The sequence below is a fragment of the Macaca fascicularis genome, chromosome 5 (genome assembly GCF_037993035.2).
Source record: "Macaca fascicularis isolate 582-1 chromosome 5, T2T-MFA8v1.1".
Lineage (NCBI taxonomy): Eukaryota > Metazoa > Chordata > Mammalia > Primates > Cercopithecidae > Macaca > Macaca fascicularis.
In genome coordinates, this window is record NC_088379.1 from 76,674,367 (window position 1) to 76,691,227 (window position 16,861).

Below are 16,861 nucleotides of genomic sequence, written 5' to 3' on the forward strand. Positions count from 1 at the left end.
AGCTGCTGTGTGTCCTTCAGAATCCCTCATGCATTGCCTTTGCTGCCTGTGGGTGGGCAGGGATATACAGCCAAGCCCACTAAAGAAAGAAGGTGCTGATGACTCTATCTTTTGAAGTTGACCTTCTCCCAAAAACCAAGACCTACGGAGAGGCAAACATTTATTCACTTGAAAAAAGGTGCATTTCACTTTCTTAAACATCTGAAAAGACATAAGTGCATTTAGTATACGGCAATGCTCCCTTTACCTCCCTATCACGAAAAATAGTTGTGTGCATACGTTAGTCACTCTTCTGATATTATGGAGGAATTTAATATAGGAAAATAGTGACAAAGGTTTTGAAAACACAGGTTAAGTGGAAGAAGGCATTACCTAGAAATCGGCAACTGTATGATGCTGCTGCTATTGTCCCACAGCTGTAGAAGCAAAGAGGTGAATGTGGAGTGATACAGAGCCGGCAAGCACAAGCTTGCTACTGCTGTTGGAACAGAGCTCTGCCATCGTATTTGTTATCTATTGCTGTTGTGTAACAAATCATCTCAAACCTGGCTTAAAATAACACACGCTATCTCACAGTTTCTATGCATCAGAAATCTAGGTGTGAGCTAGCTGGGTCCTTCCTCTGGTTCAGGGCCTCTCATAGGCTTCAATTAAGTTGTCACTCAGGCTACACTCATCTGAAGGCTCAAATAGGGAAGGATACACTTTCAAGTTCACGTAGTTATTGGTAGGATTCAGCGCTTTGTAGGCTGTTGGACCTTGGTTTCTCACTGGCTGTGGACAGTCTGCCCTCAATTCCTTGGCATATGGGTCTCCCGAACATGGCAGTTTGCCTCCTCAGAGCACACAAACCAAAAGACAAATAGAGAGAGTCTGCCAACAAGACAGAAGTCACAATCGTTTGCAACCTAGTCAGAGAGGTGGCATCTCTCAACATTGCCATATTCTATTGGTTGGCAGCAAGTTACTCAAGCAAAGGGGATTACACAAGGCCATGAATACCAAGAGGTGAGGATCAGAGGAGGCCCTCTCAGAAGCTACTGACCATAGCTGCTGAGCAGGAACCGAGGAGCCCAAGCTCCCACTGATGATGCTGGAGACACCACCAATGCTGTTGGAGCCCCAGTCACCCACGGTACTGCCCATTGCTGCCACTGTCACAGCCAGATGAATGGCCTTCCCTTTCTACCACTTTCCAATCTCCCATGAGTGCTCACCTTCATTGGCAAATGCTAACTGAAGCCCAGTAACCAAGGGAGCTAGGAATGCATTTCTCATGTTTCCAGCAACTTGCAATTCAGAGGAGAGGAAATAAGGATGGGAAAAGGACTAACCATAGACAATAGCTGGCCCAACAGGAAAGGGATGTTTCTACTCATTTCCACGTCTCTTTTTTAGACCCTTTCCATTCTGCTCATTTAAATCATCTGATGCGCCAATGTTATCTGCTCCATGTGTGAGGCCCCACTCATCACCCCTTCACTGGAACACCCCCCTCCGCCCTGAGCTTGCTTTCTCAGACTGTCCTCCATGGTCCCATCTTTGTTGCCTTTTTCTTTTCACTTCCTTCAAAGCTTAGCTAGCCTATGTTTCCTGCCTTTGATTCCTCAGGGCTCTGATCTTTGCCAAGTGATGCTAGGTCTCAAACATAATGCTGGATGCTAGAGTGCAAAACTGGAAAAGAAGCAATTCCTGCCCTTGAAGAGGATGCAGTTATGCCAGGGACACAGATGTCTATAATACCAGCGATAAATGCTACAATTCAGGGTCATTCTGACAGATTGATTGACAAACCATACAGATTTGTCCTTAATTGGCTGCATGTTATCTGCACTTTTGGTTCTTGCTGGGGGAAAAAAATGCAACCTTGAACTCTCAGCTGTACAATCCTTATCAAACATACTTACAATAAATAATTTATGGAGGTTCTAAAAGATAAGCAGCCCATCCACTTCTTTAGATATTCTACAATTTATTCTTCATGTACACAGATGCAAAATTCAGTTTAAAAAATCTAAAAAGAACTAAAACAACATGATCTGCAGCCTTGTTTTTTACAGCCTCTAGTTTTTAAAGGAACCGCTTTCACTCAGCTGTACTTTGGCACCTTATCATCTGTCTACAAGGAGTAACATTTAAAAACTACTGAGTGAAATTAGATCTAAACCCAATATAGGAATGTCGAGGGATTTCTCCCCTGTATCACAGCCTGCTCAAATTCTAAGGATGCCATAGAGAAGTTCCTTTTAGAGCTCAGATTCAGAAAGAGTTTTCTCAAAACAGTTCATTTGTTTTTATTTTATGGATACACCAAAATTTTATAATTAGTAGTGTTTCTATTTTTGCTTTATCTTCCAGAAACTTAGAACCAAATGTGCAGTCCTCTTCTAGCAACTGTATGAGAGTAGGTGGTAAGGATCTATTTTATTGCCCTTGTTTTCCCTTGACTCCAAATCCTCTTTCATCCTTTTGTGGGTATATTGGTAGGATACTCAAATTCTCTGTAAAATGAGAAATTTTATGTTAATTAAAAATGGATTATACTAATATATATATATGGTGTTATTTCTTTTTGGAAGGAAGGATCAAGAAAATCAGAGAAAGATGTGATATTTGATGTCAGCCTTGGAAAATAATATTTATCCAGTTTTAGAAGGCTTTTCCATAATATCAGCACTTAAAGGCATAAAACATTCACATTAGGTTATGTGACTAGATATAAGAGAAGCAGGATATAAGAACTTGTGTGTTAATTTTTCTGTCAATGCACTATTCATCCCAGTTAGAAGAGTACTTAACCTGTTAAAATGCATCCCGATATTGATGGGCACTTAAAGAGTTGCTCTAATAATTGCAGTTTCCACCAGGAGAAAAAATCTTTTTTGATCAAGTAAACTTTTTTCTGTTTATTCACATTATAAAGACTTCCCAATCTGCCATAGGTTGGCTAACCTAGAAACTTAGCCACCAATTATGGCAATACCTGTCAGGGTCCTCTTTCAGAGTATGGACAGCCAGAATACAACCAGAGATCCTATCTCCCAAAGCCCAGTTTATAGTCTTCTGCTGCTACAAAACCATCTCCTGGCCCGACAAAGCCTGCAAAAAGAGGAATGAATGTGTGTAAGTAACAGTGCAAAATCTTGAGTATGGCAGGGGCAGATGCTGACTCTATTATTTGGTACCCACAAGACATTGAGCAATTCACTTCCCCCTTCTTCGTCTTCATTTTCCTCTTACAATTTGGATGTCTGAGAGCTGATGTCTTTAGCTGATCTCACTATTTTATAATCACACCAGCTATTTTGACAGTCTGTGATATTCATAGTCATTGATTTTTTTTTTGGAGTGTACAAAACATCTATATACATCACCATAAACTCTCAGTGGCTAGAGATGACTTTAAAAATGAATAATTTACCACACTTCAGGCAGGAAATTAAGGCTTATAATGTTGAGATATGAATAATTGTAGGCACCTTTCATTACTTTGATTTTTTTCTGGCCAATATTACAATTATTCAGGCAGCTCAAAACATCATGTGAAAATGTCAGTAAATACACTAACAAATCTAGCCTTAAGTGAGTCCCCACCAAGGTGTTATGCAAACAGCAATTTGCTGGAATCACATGTGAAACATATTAGGCAATTTGAGGATTGGGGTGATTTCCAGTCTGCAAAGTGGCCTATTTGAGAAGAAAGAACTATCTCCAGGAAAGAACCGATCAATGGTTTTTTTATTGTTAGTTAATTTCAAGGTTTTTCAGTGTTGCTTTTTATAAATACCAAAGGAGAAAATTTGGGTTAACTCCAATGGCCATTAGCTTTCATGGGGAGCTTTAGGCCAGGATGGAACCCAAAATGAAAGAAAATGCCGTGGGGGGCCCAAACAGAGCACTGGAAAGAAAATTTGCTTCTCATCCCTAAGATAGTCTGGTAGGGCCCAAGCAAGCATCCTCTGAGCACAAGCAAAGCATTGGCCTGGAAAGGCACCGGCATCACAGGGGATTCGCAAGACACCAAGTGCTCTATGCACGAGCGAGAAGCAGCAAGGCAGCATGGCTTTCCTCGAAAGAGAATGAAAATAAATCCTGTCGTGGGCGTTCCAGCCCTCAGATGCCTAAATACACATCACTCTTACTGATCTCACCTAGGACTCAGCCCTGACTTCCTCACCCAGCACACACATCACCCCTCCAACTCCAATCAACATTACCTGTACCCTGGCATTGCATTAAACATGCAATTATTTAGCTCCATATAAGCCTAAGACTTCGTCTTTCTTAATCGATGTGCATGTGCAGGTTAGGTCTTTCCAGACTCTCCTCTGTGCCTGAGATTCATGGAACTTTCACTGAGTAAAGAGCCTTTGGCTAGGCCTTCCGCAATTGTGTTTGGCTGAGACTACGAGTAGTTAGAACATGACCCAGTCATTTATTTTTTTTTAAACCAACTTTCAAAAGTTGGTTTAAAAAGTCTAAATTGGGCTGGGCACGGCGGCTCACATCTGTAATCCCAGCACTTTGGGAAGCCGTGGCGGGTAGATCATCTGAGGTCAGGAGTTCAAGACCAGCCTGGACAACATGGTGAAACCCCATCTCTACAAAAATACAAAAATTAGCCAGGCACGATGGTGGGTGCCTGCAATCCCAACTACTCAGGAGGCTGAGGCGGGAGAATTGCTTGAACCCAGGAGACAGGTTGCAGTGAGCCCAGATCGCACCAGTGCATTCCAGCCTGGGCAACAGAGCGAGACTCTGTCTCAAAAACAAAAACAAAAACAAAAGTCTAAATTGCTTAATATATAATGAGCTCTTCAGTCAATCAAAAAAAAATACCAAAAATACTTAGAAATTGAAATCAATAAAGAAACATTTACTGAAAAAAAAAAAAAAAGTTTTGTTTTGTATTGTTTTGTTTTGAGACAGGGTCTCACTCTGTTGTCCAGGCTGGAGTGAAGTGGTGCCATCACAGCTCGCTGCAGCCTCGACTTCCCAGGCTCAAGCAGTCCTCCCATCTTCAGCCTCCTGAGCAGCTAGCACCACAGGCACACACCACCACACCCAGTTAATGTTTTTATTTTTTCACAGAGACGAGGTCTCCCTTGTCTAGGTTGGTGGCCCAGGTTGGTCTCGAACTCCTGGGCTCAAGCAATCCTCTCACTTCCCAAAGTGCTGGAATTACAGGAGTGAGCCACCACACCTGGCCTACAAATGTTTTTGAAACACATGGAGGGGTGTTCAAAGTCTCTCTTTTAATGAAAAAAAAATTAGAATAATAAAACATGTTCCTCCATATCAGATTGGGAAAGATTAGAAATATTATATAGTAAGGCAGAGTTCATGAATTACTGGTGGAAGTATAAATTGTTGTAATTACATTGTAGGGCAATTGACTACTGAAATTTTAATTCATTTATATTTTGACCCTTCATTTTCACATGAAGGAATTTATTCTTCAAAAATACTCTATATGTAAGCAAAAATAGGTTGCTAGGATATTTATTGCAACATTATCATAATAACAAAAACAAGAATCACCATAAATGACAACCAATATTTGGAGACCTCTAAATGTCCAAGATTCTGCAGTTATTAAAAGGGATGAGATATACCTCTATGAAAACATGGCCAAGATAGGTGGCTAATTGAAGATGAGGCTTGACCATGTCATGGGCAACACCTTGTTATTTGCTCCCATCACAAAGTAAGCACCTCTAGTGCCCAAAATTCTTCAAACAATCGAAGAAACCCACCTTCAGACAGCAGATCAAGGCAATATAGGTAATATCTGTATATTTGGTAAGGATTAAAGGGAAAATAAAACTCCTCAGGCAAGCATCTGTCTCTCACTGTTCTCAAATTTTCATCTTCTGGTGGTGAAAACATACCAAGGTATAATCTTGCTCAGAAAAAAAAGGGGCTGCCAATGTTTGCCAGGCCCTAGAATAATGCCTTATATTTATAATAAAAAATAAAGTTCAGCTACAATTAATGAAATAAAAATAAAAGCCTTTCTTATTAATTGGTTGATATAAACACACAAAAACAAAACACTGATTACCAATAGCTCTACAATAAATTTAAGATACAATTTAAAACAACCAGTTCTCTTTCTACAAAACTCCAACTGTCTTCTCTCACTGCTTAATACAATCTTCCCCACACAACCCCACTCCCGCCCTGCTTTAAGAAAAAATTTAACTTTCCTTCACTAAAATTCAGGTATCAAATAGCTTGTCCACAGTTCCCTGGATGCTAGCTTAGGGCAGCAGCTATCAGAGTTCATTGATTTGCTGCTAGCAAACTGGAAGATTTAATGGTGTGACTTCCGCATGTTGCTAGTTGATCAGGTCTCACTGGGGTCTCTCCAAATGGGAAAAGAATTGCTTCCTGCTAATCTCAGGCAGCAGCACTGCGTCCACATCCATTTCCACACCGATCTTAAACAGAAAGAAGACAGAGAAAGATTATGTTTCATTCTCCCACTGCGTCTACATAAAACCCAATTGTCGCCCCTTTCTGATCAGCAAGATGTTACCTTGGCAACTACTTTGTACAGCTCTTATTCGTCTCTCTTTTGAAGCTCATCATTTGTGTAAAAGTTATTTTGCCTCCTAATGAGTGAGAGGAGACATTAGCCAGCCTGACTGCTTCCCTGGTACTTCCAGACAAAGGTTGTAAAACTGGCAGCCCAGGGGCCAAATTAAACACTCAGGCATGTTCGACCCACACAAAATTTTTGGTTTTGTTTATTGGATTTTTTTAATGCGAGTTAACATTTACAAACCAGAAGATGTAAAATGAAAATGCAAATCTGCAGTTTTCTTTAATAATGTTTAGACCTGAAGTCACTGGGCCCACATTCTTAACAACAAGCTGTTGCTTCACACGGGTAGCTGCCCTCCACTCAGCCCACTCCCCTGGATTAGATTACCTGGGGGGCATCTGGGTTGTGACCCCTGTTCTAGGTAGGATATATGCCCTTTTATAAAAAGTGCTAATGTTTAGAACTGAACAAAAGTTGTTTTTAAGCTCTCTTAAGCTTTTAGGATGTTTCTTTTTCTCAAAATTCAGCAGAACTTCAAACTCACCAAATGTCTTCCCACATGCACAAGATTTTTCAACATTATCCTTAACTTTCGGCACCATTGCTAATGAAGCTCAGGAACTTAAGGCACTTTGAGATTTTAATCAGGAAAAGGCAAAGCTGAGGAGAGAAACAACCCATGTCTACTGATCAGTTAGAGCGGCGATGAAGTTGGTAGGGACGGCACAAGGCAGTGGTCCTCAAACTTGAGTGTGCATTAGGACCATCTGGAGGGCTTGTCAGATACACACATCTCTGGATCCGAGATTCTGATTCAGGAGGTCAAGAGTGGGGCCTGAGAATCTGCATATCTAACAAGTCTCCAGTGAGGCTGATGTTCCTGGTCTGGAAACCACACTTTGAGAATCACTGAGGTATTTTTGTATTAAATATATCTGTAAATGCACACTGGCTGATATTGTTTGGATATTTGTCCCTGCCCAAATCTCATGTTGAAATGTAATCCCCAGTGCTAGCGGTGGGGCCTGGTGGGAGGTGTTTGGATCACGGGGGTGGATCCCTTATGGCTTAGTGCTCTCTGCGCGATAGTGAGTTCTCAAGAGACCTGGTTGTTTAAAAGTGTGTGGCATCTTCCCCTGCCTCTCTCTCTTTCTGGCTTGCTCCTGCTTTCTCTATGTGAAGTGCCTACTCCTGCTTTGCCTTTTGCCACAAGTAAAAGCTTCCTGAGGCCTCCCCAGAAGCAGATGCCTGTGTTATGCTTCCTGTACAGCCTGCAGAACCTTGAGCCAATTAAATCTCTTTTCTTATAAATTACCCAGTCTTGGGTATTCCTTTATGGCAATGGAAGAACAGCCTAATACAGTGGCCAAACACAATAGAACTTTATTTCCCTTTCATGAAATAGTCCAGTCTGGGTGTGACGGCTCATGCCTGTAATCCTAGCACCTTTAGGAGGCCTAGGCAGAAGGATCACTTGAGCCCAGGAGTACGAGGCTGCAGTAAGCTATGGTCACCCCACTTGCCTTCCAATCTCGGTGACAGACAAAGACCCTGTCTCTTGAAAAAAAAAAAAAAAAATCAAAACAAGTTTTCTCTCATTTAGTGATTCAGGAAGCCAAGCTTCTTCGAGTTTATGCCCCTACTAACCACTAGAAGGATGATGTAGGGATGAAAGGAGGAAATGTACCAGAAAAGTAGGCTACTTTTTAAAAGCCTTGGCATAGAAGTAACATACATCACTTCCACTCACATTTCACTGGTGAGAACAAGTCACATGACCATATCTAGATGCAAAGAGTGTTGAAAATATAGTCCCTGGATGAACAGCCACCTCCCAACAGCAATTCTATAAAAAATGAAAGGGAGAACTCACTTTTATTTATTTATTTATTTATTTATTTATTTTTCGGACAACTAGCCGTCTCCACCTCAGCAGGTATGAATGTGCCTTACTCTCGACTCCACTGATTTTCTTCCCCATTCCCAGAAGGCCCTTCTCTCTTCTCATTGCCCATCCACACCTCAACACCCTCCTGGTTATATTCCACCTCCACCAGAATTCCCAGTAAAAAATTTCCAGTCCTTCAACCATTGTGGAAGACCGTGTGGCGATTCCTCAAAGATCTAGAACTAGAAATACCATTTGACCCAGCCATCCCATTACTGGGGATATACCCAAAGGATTATAAATCATGCTGCTATAAAGACACATGCACATGTATGTTTATTGCGGCACTATTCACAATAGCAAAGACTTGGAACCAACCCAAATGTCCATCAGTGACAGACTGGATTAAGAAAATGTGGCACATATACACCATGGAATACTATGCAGCCATGAAAAAGCATGAGTTCGTGTCCTTTGTAAGGACATGGATGCAGTTGGAAACCATCATTCTCAGCAAACTATCACAAGAACAGAAAACGAAACACCACATGTTCTCACTCATAGGTGGGAATTGAACAATGAGATCACTTGGACACAGGAAGGGGAACATCACACACCGGGGCCTGTTGTGGGGTGGGGAGAAGGGGGAGGAATAGCATTAGAAGATATATTTAATGTAAATGACGAGTTAATGGTTGCAGCACACCAACATGGCACATGTATACATATGTAACGAAGCTGCACGTTGTTCACATGTACCCTAGAACATAAAGTATAATAAAAAAAAAAAATTTCAAGTCTTTTATGTTGGGATGTAACTAAAATAACTTTCCTCAAGAGTTTGTTGTTTCCTTAAGGATATTTATAATGATCATTATGACTTTAAAGAACAAGAGTTGCTCTTCTCCAGTTAATCAAAACGAAACAATAAAGTGATTGCATTGTTAAAGCTTGATTAAAGACTTACTGTAGTCAAGTACCCCATCAGAATCGTTTAGCCAAAAATAACAAATAAATAGGCAAAATAAATAGGTAATGAAAGGTGCCTAAAATAATAACATTTCAACATTAAAACCTAAGTATCTTCCTGCTATTAATTAACACTTTCTAAAATCATCTCTAGCACCTGGGATCTAACATGAGTAATTGAGGTGATCTGTGGTGATCTAAAATCAATTAAAACTAACAATGTGAAAATAATATAACGACTGATCTATTCACCATTGCAAGCAGTAGGAAACTGACCCAAACTAGCTTAAGCACAAAGGGAACTTATTGTTTCACTTAAGATGAAAAATCCAGGGGTAGAATGAGTTTCAGATGTGACTGAATCCTGAACTCAACCAATGGCATGATGAGCATTTTTCTACGTCTCTTGGCTTCGTATTGCAATGGGATGGCAGCAATGCCTCTAATCCCTACACCCTCCTTTAGGTCCAGCAGATAAAATTAAGAGTTCCTCAATGAGAAAAACATCACTGTGATTCATTAGATCCGACTGGGCCCTATGTTCATCCTTAAACAAATCTTGTAGCCAAGGGGAACTAATTGTGGGTCTCATGTGTGGAGACAGTTTCGCTTAATTCAAACTTACTGTGAGTTGGAGAAGGTGGTTCTCTAGAGGGAATTGAGATATGGGTGCTGTTGGGGTTTGAGGAAGCTCAGTGCCCCACCCTAGTTTGGAGCCAGTTGAGAGAAAGACCCAGGAGCCAAGTAGAAAAGTCTTAAAATGTCAGCCTTACTACATGGCTTTAGGTCTGTTAACCAAATGAGCTTGCTAATTCCTAAATTAGATGGGCCTGCCCCCATCACAGACATGCAGTCTCCCATGGGGGCCTGCTCCTGTCATGTATGGCATGGAGGAGCATAGAAAGCTGTTTGTACATTTGTAGGTGACAAAGAGAAAATAGAAATGGGCTAAGAGTCACATGCTCAGCCACTGCACCCAAACTCACCCATCAGGTAGCTCACGCTTCCTCCCTTGAGGGGAAGGGAAGAGGGGGATACAGGGAACCAAGGAGCTAGGAGTGTTTTCTGAAAAAGTCCCTACACACAAAAATGGAAGATTAGGGAATGTATCCTTCCAGCACGTAACAGAATAGTAAATGACAACAACAGATGTCAACTACAAGTAGAAAATGAGACTTAACTTTTAAATACAGAGAGTAAAAAATATACATCCAAATGGTTAGCGTGCTCAACATTTTTAGTGATAAAAAGATATTTCTCTCATCTGCCATGGAGTCCCCATAATACCCTTGAGATGCTATAGTTCACAGTGGTTGCCATTATCTGATTTAGCATTTTCCTACAGATAAAAGATAAGTGTCTTAGTTCCAGCTGCTATAACAAAGTAGTATAGACTGGGTGACTTATAAATAACAGATTTCCCGTAATTCTAGAGGCTAAAGTCAGAGATCAGGGTGCCAGCATGGTCAGGTGCTGGCGAGGACTCTCTTCCAGGTTGCAAACTGCCAACTTCGTGTTGTATCCTCCCAAGGTGGCAAGCACATGAGCTAGCTCTCCTGCCTCTTCCTATAAGGCACTAATCCCATTCATGAGGGTTCTTTCCTCATGACCTAATTACCTCCCAAAGGCCTCACCTCCAAATACCATCACCTTAGGGATTCAATTTCAACATATGAATTTGAGAGGGACAAAAACGTTCAGCGCATAATACCAAGTATAAAAGTGGATTCATTTATGTTTCTGCCCTAGGATGAAGTGGGAATGAGTGACCAGAAGAATATAGTTGAAAGTTTAAGAAAGAGACTAAAACAAAATAAAGAGGAAATTCCTACTGATCTGGATCTGATTCCAGAGTGTAAGCTCCATGAGAACAGGCTCCTTGTCTGCACCATTGTATTTTTCCCCAATGCCTAGAATGGGGCCTCTGGTATGTAGTAGAGGTTCAGTAAAATTTGCAGGATGATTTAAGAGGAGAAGTTTTGAAATCACAAGAAAAATAGCTTTTGGGGGGTTAGTGGTCACAAAAGAACAGTGTCACTTGGAATTTAAGGTTATAATTTGACCCTAACTAAAATGATCCTACTTCATGTTGGTGAAAGAGAATCTAGTGGACCTAGAAGAGCTCAAGAACTAGAGGAAGCTAGGCACAGTGACTCAGGCCTGTAATCCCAACACTTTGGGAGGCTGAGGTGGGAGGATCGCTTAAGCCCAGGAGTTTGAGACTAGCCTGGGCCACACAGGGAGGCCTCACCTCTACTAAAAATAAAAATTAAAAAATTAAAAATTTTAGAAAAACAATTAGGAAACTAAAAAATATCTGAAATGAGAAGAGTCTTCAAGGTAATTTAATGTAGTAATTCCCAACAAAAAACAGCTGTACATTAGAAACACCTGGGGAATTATTTTTTTAAAGAAAAAACTGGAGTGAATTTTAAAAGAAAAAACTGGAGTTAGGCCCAGGTCTAATCCACTTTGTCTCCTAGGGCGCCTAACACAGGCCATGTTTTCTGACTAGAAGCAAGCAAAGAACAGAGAAAAAAAGTTCTCAGATGGCTATCACAGGAGAAGCCACATCCTGGTCACTTGGGTGTCCCTCGAAGCCCTCTTGGGAAAGGGAGTGGAGTGACACCTTCCCGTTAGACCCTACCTATTTTATCACCATGTTCTCGAAAAAGAGTGTACCAGATGAGTGAGTCTGTCCGCCTCAAGCTAGACTCCCTCAAAAATATTCTACAAACCATCACCCAACGAGGATGGTGAAAATTTTTGATTTTGAAATTTCTATCGAACCCAACAGGCCCCCACAGCGTGGTCTTCACGGCGATGCACTCAACTGCACCTTCCCTTGTCAGAGACCGAAACCTCTCCCACTCCGCGCCGCGGCATGGTGGACAGATCCCGCCCAAGGAGCTTCTAACGGGACCTCCCAATGTCGCTGCAAGCAGAGTTGAGGCGGGGAGGGGGACGTCCAAGCAATCGGCCGCCCGGCCAGCTCTCCTAGAACCGTTTGGCCCCACAAGGAGCCATGCAATTCTCAGCAGCTCACTCGCCCGGGTGTTACGCGGCCCCGTGAAATGCCTCCGGAATGGGTCTTTCGCAACTCCCCTTAGGAGCGAACGCCGTGGACTGACAGACACAGCTGTCAGGAAGGCGTTGATGCGGCTGCGCGGCTTACATTTTCTTTTCCGCAGTGTCAGCTCGCGGTCCCCAATTACCTCCCCTTAGGCCGCCGGGCGTGCAGGATCACAGTCCAGCCTGCCTCAGCACCTCTCCGCCAGAGGTTCTTCTTCCAAACGGCCGCTTAAAAGACAGCCCCACGCCACCCGGCCTTCCTGGAACTGGAGCCACACAAGCGGGCCAACTCCAACCCAGTGACGAGTCCTGGGAGCGCCCCGCTTCCCCACGACCCTCTCTCCGCCTAGCTTGGGCCTCCTACTGGCTGCGCCGGGGAGCTCCCGCAAGTCAAATCACGCCACCAGTTCCTTCCCGCTTCTCTGCCTGCCTGGGCTTTGAAATACCGTACGTGTTCCTGCTGCGTTTGGGGCACTGCTGATGACAGCAGGGCTCTAGCTACCACGCCAAGGAGTCACGACATTAATTATTCTCTCTTCTACGAGGAAAGGTGTGAGGGCTGAGCCCTGCAAAGCACATGGAATTGGAGTAGAGGCAGCTCTAACTCTCCAGGCTGAAAACCAGGGTGGGTAGGAAGGTTCTCATTCAATTCCCTCACTCCTCCTGTGCCTTTTAACTAACTTTGAAATTCCTCTGGTTGCTGCTGGTGCTGTTTCCAAGGGCTGGAGCCCCACACTGAGTTATTTGGTAGCCATCGCAGGAATTTCAGAAAATGAGAACTGGAGGAGGAAGCGAAGCCTGAAGTAATTAAGATGATTTGTTACACACGATTCAGGTAGGCACAAAGGGGTACCTGAACAGAGAGAATATAAGATCAAAGAAACGGCAGTCCGGAAAGTGGGAGCTCTTCGCAAAAGGAAAACAGGCCAGCGGAAGGCGCCCAGATCACTGCCAAATTAAAACACCTCGTATTTTTATCTTCTCCCAGAGATAAAACAGAGGGAGATAAATTTTTTTCACATTTGCTTTCAGCAGTTAGCTTTAAGAATAAAAAAAAAAAAAAGAAAAAAATTCAAATGTGTCTGCCATTAGTACAAGTTCACGAGATCTCCCTACCCGAAATCATTTGTCAGTGGGAAACAGTGATATTTAAGCCCCAGGAATGCAGCTGCAAGAGTGAATATTCCTTAGAAAGTACCTGTTCTTTACAAGCTTGTTAGTGACTCTTCAAACTCCTCTCTGTGATGGGATCTCATGCCCACTGGTATCCCACCAGGTCACGGGATGTGGAAGGTGAGGTTGAAGAGGAGAGGGGCAGAGTGAATGTGTATCTCCGGCCAAGGTCCAAAATCACAACGTGGTCTTTTGCTGTGCATTTCTCCTTCCCTGCAATGTTGATCCTCAAGAACCAACTGTCTTATTATTTTCCAACACTATTTATGCCTCAGACCTTCTGATATGTTGCCACAATACACTCATTCATCTGTCTTCCCCATTAACTAACTTTATGGCCCAAGTGACCTACAGCTGTCACGGTCCTACTCGTGGCTGATATTTCATCCAGAATTCCTCCTGGGCTCTGGAAGTTACACTTGTTTAGGACTATGGGGATGCAAAACAGACCTAGAACTGCAATCCACGACTCTGGCAAAATGAAAACAAGCCTTTTTCATCTTCTTTCTCATCCCCTTTCCATAAGGTGACATCAAGATTCCTTATACTCCTGAAATATCATTCTTACCTCCTATAGAGAAGACTTTAAGTATGGGTAATACCATTACAGGGTGTTTGTTTTTTTTTTTTTGAAACAGAGTCTTGCTGTGTCACCCAGGCTGAAGTGTAATGGTGGCATGGCACAATCATGGCTTACTGCAGCCTTGAGCTCCTGGGCTCAAGTGATTCTCCCACTTCACCCTCCTGAGTAGCTGGGACTACAAGCATGCACCATCACACTCGGCTAACTTTTTTCTATTTTTTGCTGGGAGTGGGTCTCACTATGTTGCCTAGACTGGTCTCAAACTCCTGGGCTCAAGCAGTCCCCTTGCCTGGGCCTCCCAATGTGCCGGCATTACAGGCATGAGCCATCATGAGTGAATATTAAGCTTAGCATTTACAACACACCCAGAGGATCAATACCTTCTGATAACCCATTTTAAAATGGAGAAGCTACTGGTTGGGGAAGGTAAGTAATTTGCCTTGGGTCACACAGCTAGCAAGTCGGGGACAGAGGGGTATCTACTGCCTCACTGAATACATACGAGATTTCCTCCCATGCCTGAGACTGTATTTATCTGTGACCTCAGAGTTCCTGTGGAGACTAAACTGACTAAGCAGTCAAGTACCCACTTGGTACTATTTTCATTGAATGAACTTTTGACAGAATTGATTGACCTGAATGAATGTTGCATTTTCTGGGAGTCCCCTGCACTTTGATAGGGTTTTTTCTTCTAAGAGGCCTCCACCTGGGTGCTGATCTTGCTCCAGGCCTTCTAAAGGCCTACACTGTTGTAGGAAGATGGCAGATGGCAGAGGTACTGACCACAATTATAGAAACAAGCAAAGTAACTTGTGCAGTGCTCTCCAACCCATGATGCGGTCTCATCGCTTTGCTCTGAGCAGAAGGTTCGTTACATTCCTTCTCCCTTCAAACATTCTCAGAAGTTCAAGCATCCCCAACAATTCTGCCATCCTCCAGAAAAACCCCACAGAGCCCATGTTAATTCCTCAGCTCCAAAGGACAGGGACATCACAGGGCTTTTCCTTGAACCAAGCTTTAATGCAGTTGTTTCTTGTGGTGGAGAGAGAGAGTGCATACAAAAGGTTTTCTCTCTGCTCTATCACCATCTCCCAAGCTGCAGCATGCACACAAACTATCTTGGCAGCTCATTAAAATGCAGATTCTGTTTCAGCAGGACTGAGGGCCTGAGATTCTGCATTTCTATCAGGCCCCCAGGTGATACTTGTGCGGCTGGTCCTGACACCGTGAGCAGCCCGGGATTATGAACCCTTTGATGTTGCATTTTGACAAAGAAGTCCTGTAGAGACTAGAGGCTATGGCCTCACACTGCTGCTGTGGGTAGAAGTAGGGCTTTCCTGTGAGGGGGATAACTTCCCAAAGTCAATCACCAAGGAAAGAGACCTTGAGACCACCCAGGAAGAAAGTGCTTCACCCTCTGCTGAACCAGCACCTCCACAGATGAGGCTTAAGCGGTCTCTTGGCATCAGGAACCCTCCACCTGGCAACATTCCATGAGTCAGACAGGCCGACATATGGGACCATAAATTGAGGAAAAGTAAACTTTGCCTTGTAACCCTACCTGTGTGCAGTTCCTTTTGTGGCCAACCCGCCTCAGCTGTGAATCCAAGGAATTAAAAGAAGGTTCAAGTGTCCCCCACCCTGCTCGCCTGCTTAGAACTGGAGAATTAATAATGAATCAGTGCCCTCTGAAGGCAGCTTTGTAGGACCTGCAGAAATTAGCTAGAGACCTCCAAGGGGAAGATAAATCTTGAGGAATAAGAGTTGGATCTTTAAGGTCCAGCTGCTCTTCTTACATGGAGACTTCCCTTCCATTGACACAAATGAAGGATCTAAGTTTGATTATTAAGGAAGAGAGAAGTTTCTTGTTCATGATGAGAGCATGAAGCTTTAAAAAAGAGAGAGATTTAAGTTTCAGAAACTTGGTTCCTCAATGCTGCAGGTGGACCTAAAGTCGTCAGTGTCATAGCTAAAGACTGGGAAAACACAACTCAAGAAAGGATGACTGTAGGCAAAGGCAAGCAGCCTGGTTTAGCACCCTCTAGCGGAAGATGGGGGCAATGTTTATGGTCCCTGCTTCTGGTCAGCTAAGGAACTTAACCACTGGAGTTCTGTGAAAGGTCATTTCTCTAAGCAGGAATTAACTCAAGCTCTGATCCTCCCTAATAGCATAACTATTTGGCACGTATCTAGCCAACAGTTAGTTAATGCTGCTTCCACAGGGAAAGAGGCCATGGTCAGACCAGCCTTTAATGAGCATCCCAGGGCCTGGCCAGACTTGGAGGGAAGGAGCATATTGAGATATTAGTCGCAGCTCAAAAACAATAGGTGCCTGCGCCCTCTAAGTAGCTCATGTGTTACAGATCTGACAAGTCTCATTGATTTAAATAGCTGGAGCACTGCTTGGATTTTAATCTCCTTCACCCTTATACCAAGGAGGTCACTGTTTAAATGCTTTTACTTAATAATGTAAACACCTGTCACATGCCAGGGGCAAAGCTATTAGGGAGAAGGATTATTTAAAGCAACACTCCTGAATACAACATTGCTATTATTGTCTTATCCTCAATTGCCAGGGTCTGGGCAGTACTTGCTTTTTTAAGACCAGAGACAGCAGCCAAGTCAC

General features: G+C 43.0%; 1 long non-coding RNA gene across 1 annotated transcript; it reads right to left on the minus strand.

The window, feature by feature from the left end:
• Positions 1–1,952: 1,952 nt before the first annotated feature.
• On the minus strand, positions 1,953–12,844 carry LOC102146551 (uncharacterized). The gene is made up of 3 exons (XR_010586871.1): positions 12,583–12,844; positions 2,984–6,443; positions 1,953–2,501 (listed from the first exon to the last, which is right to left on the minus strand). It is a non-coding gene; the product is annotated as an uncharacterized lncRNA (long non-coding RNA).
• Positions 12,845–16,861: the final 4,017 nt, after the last annotated feature.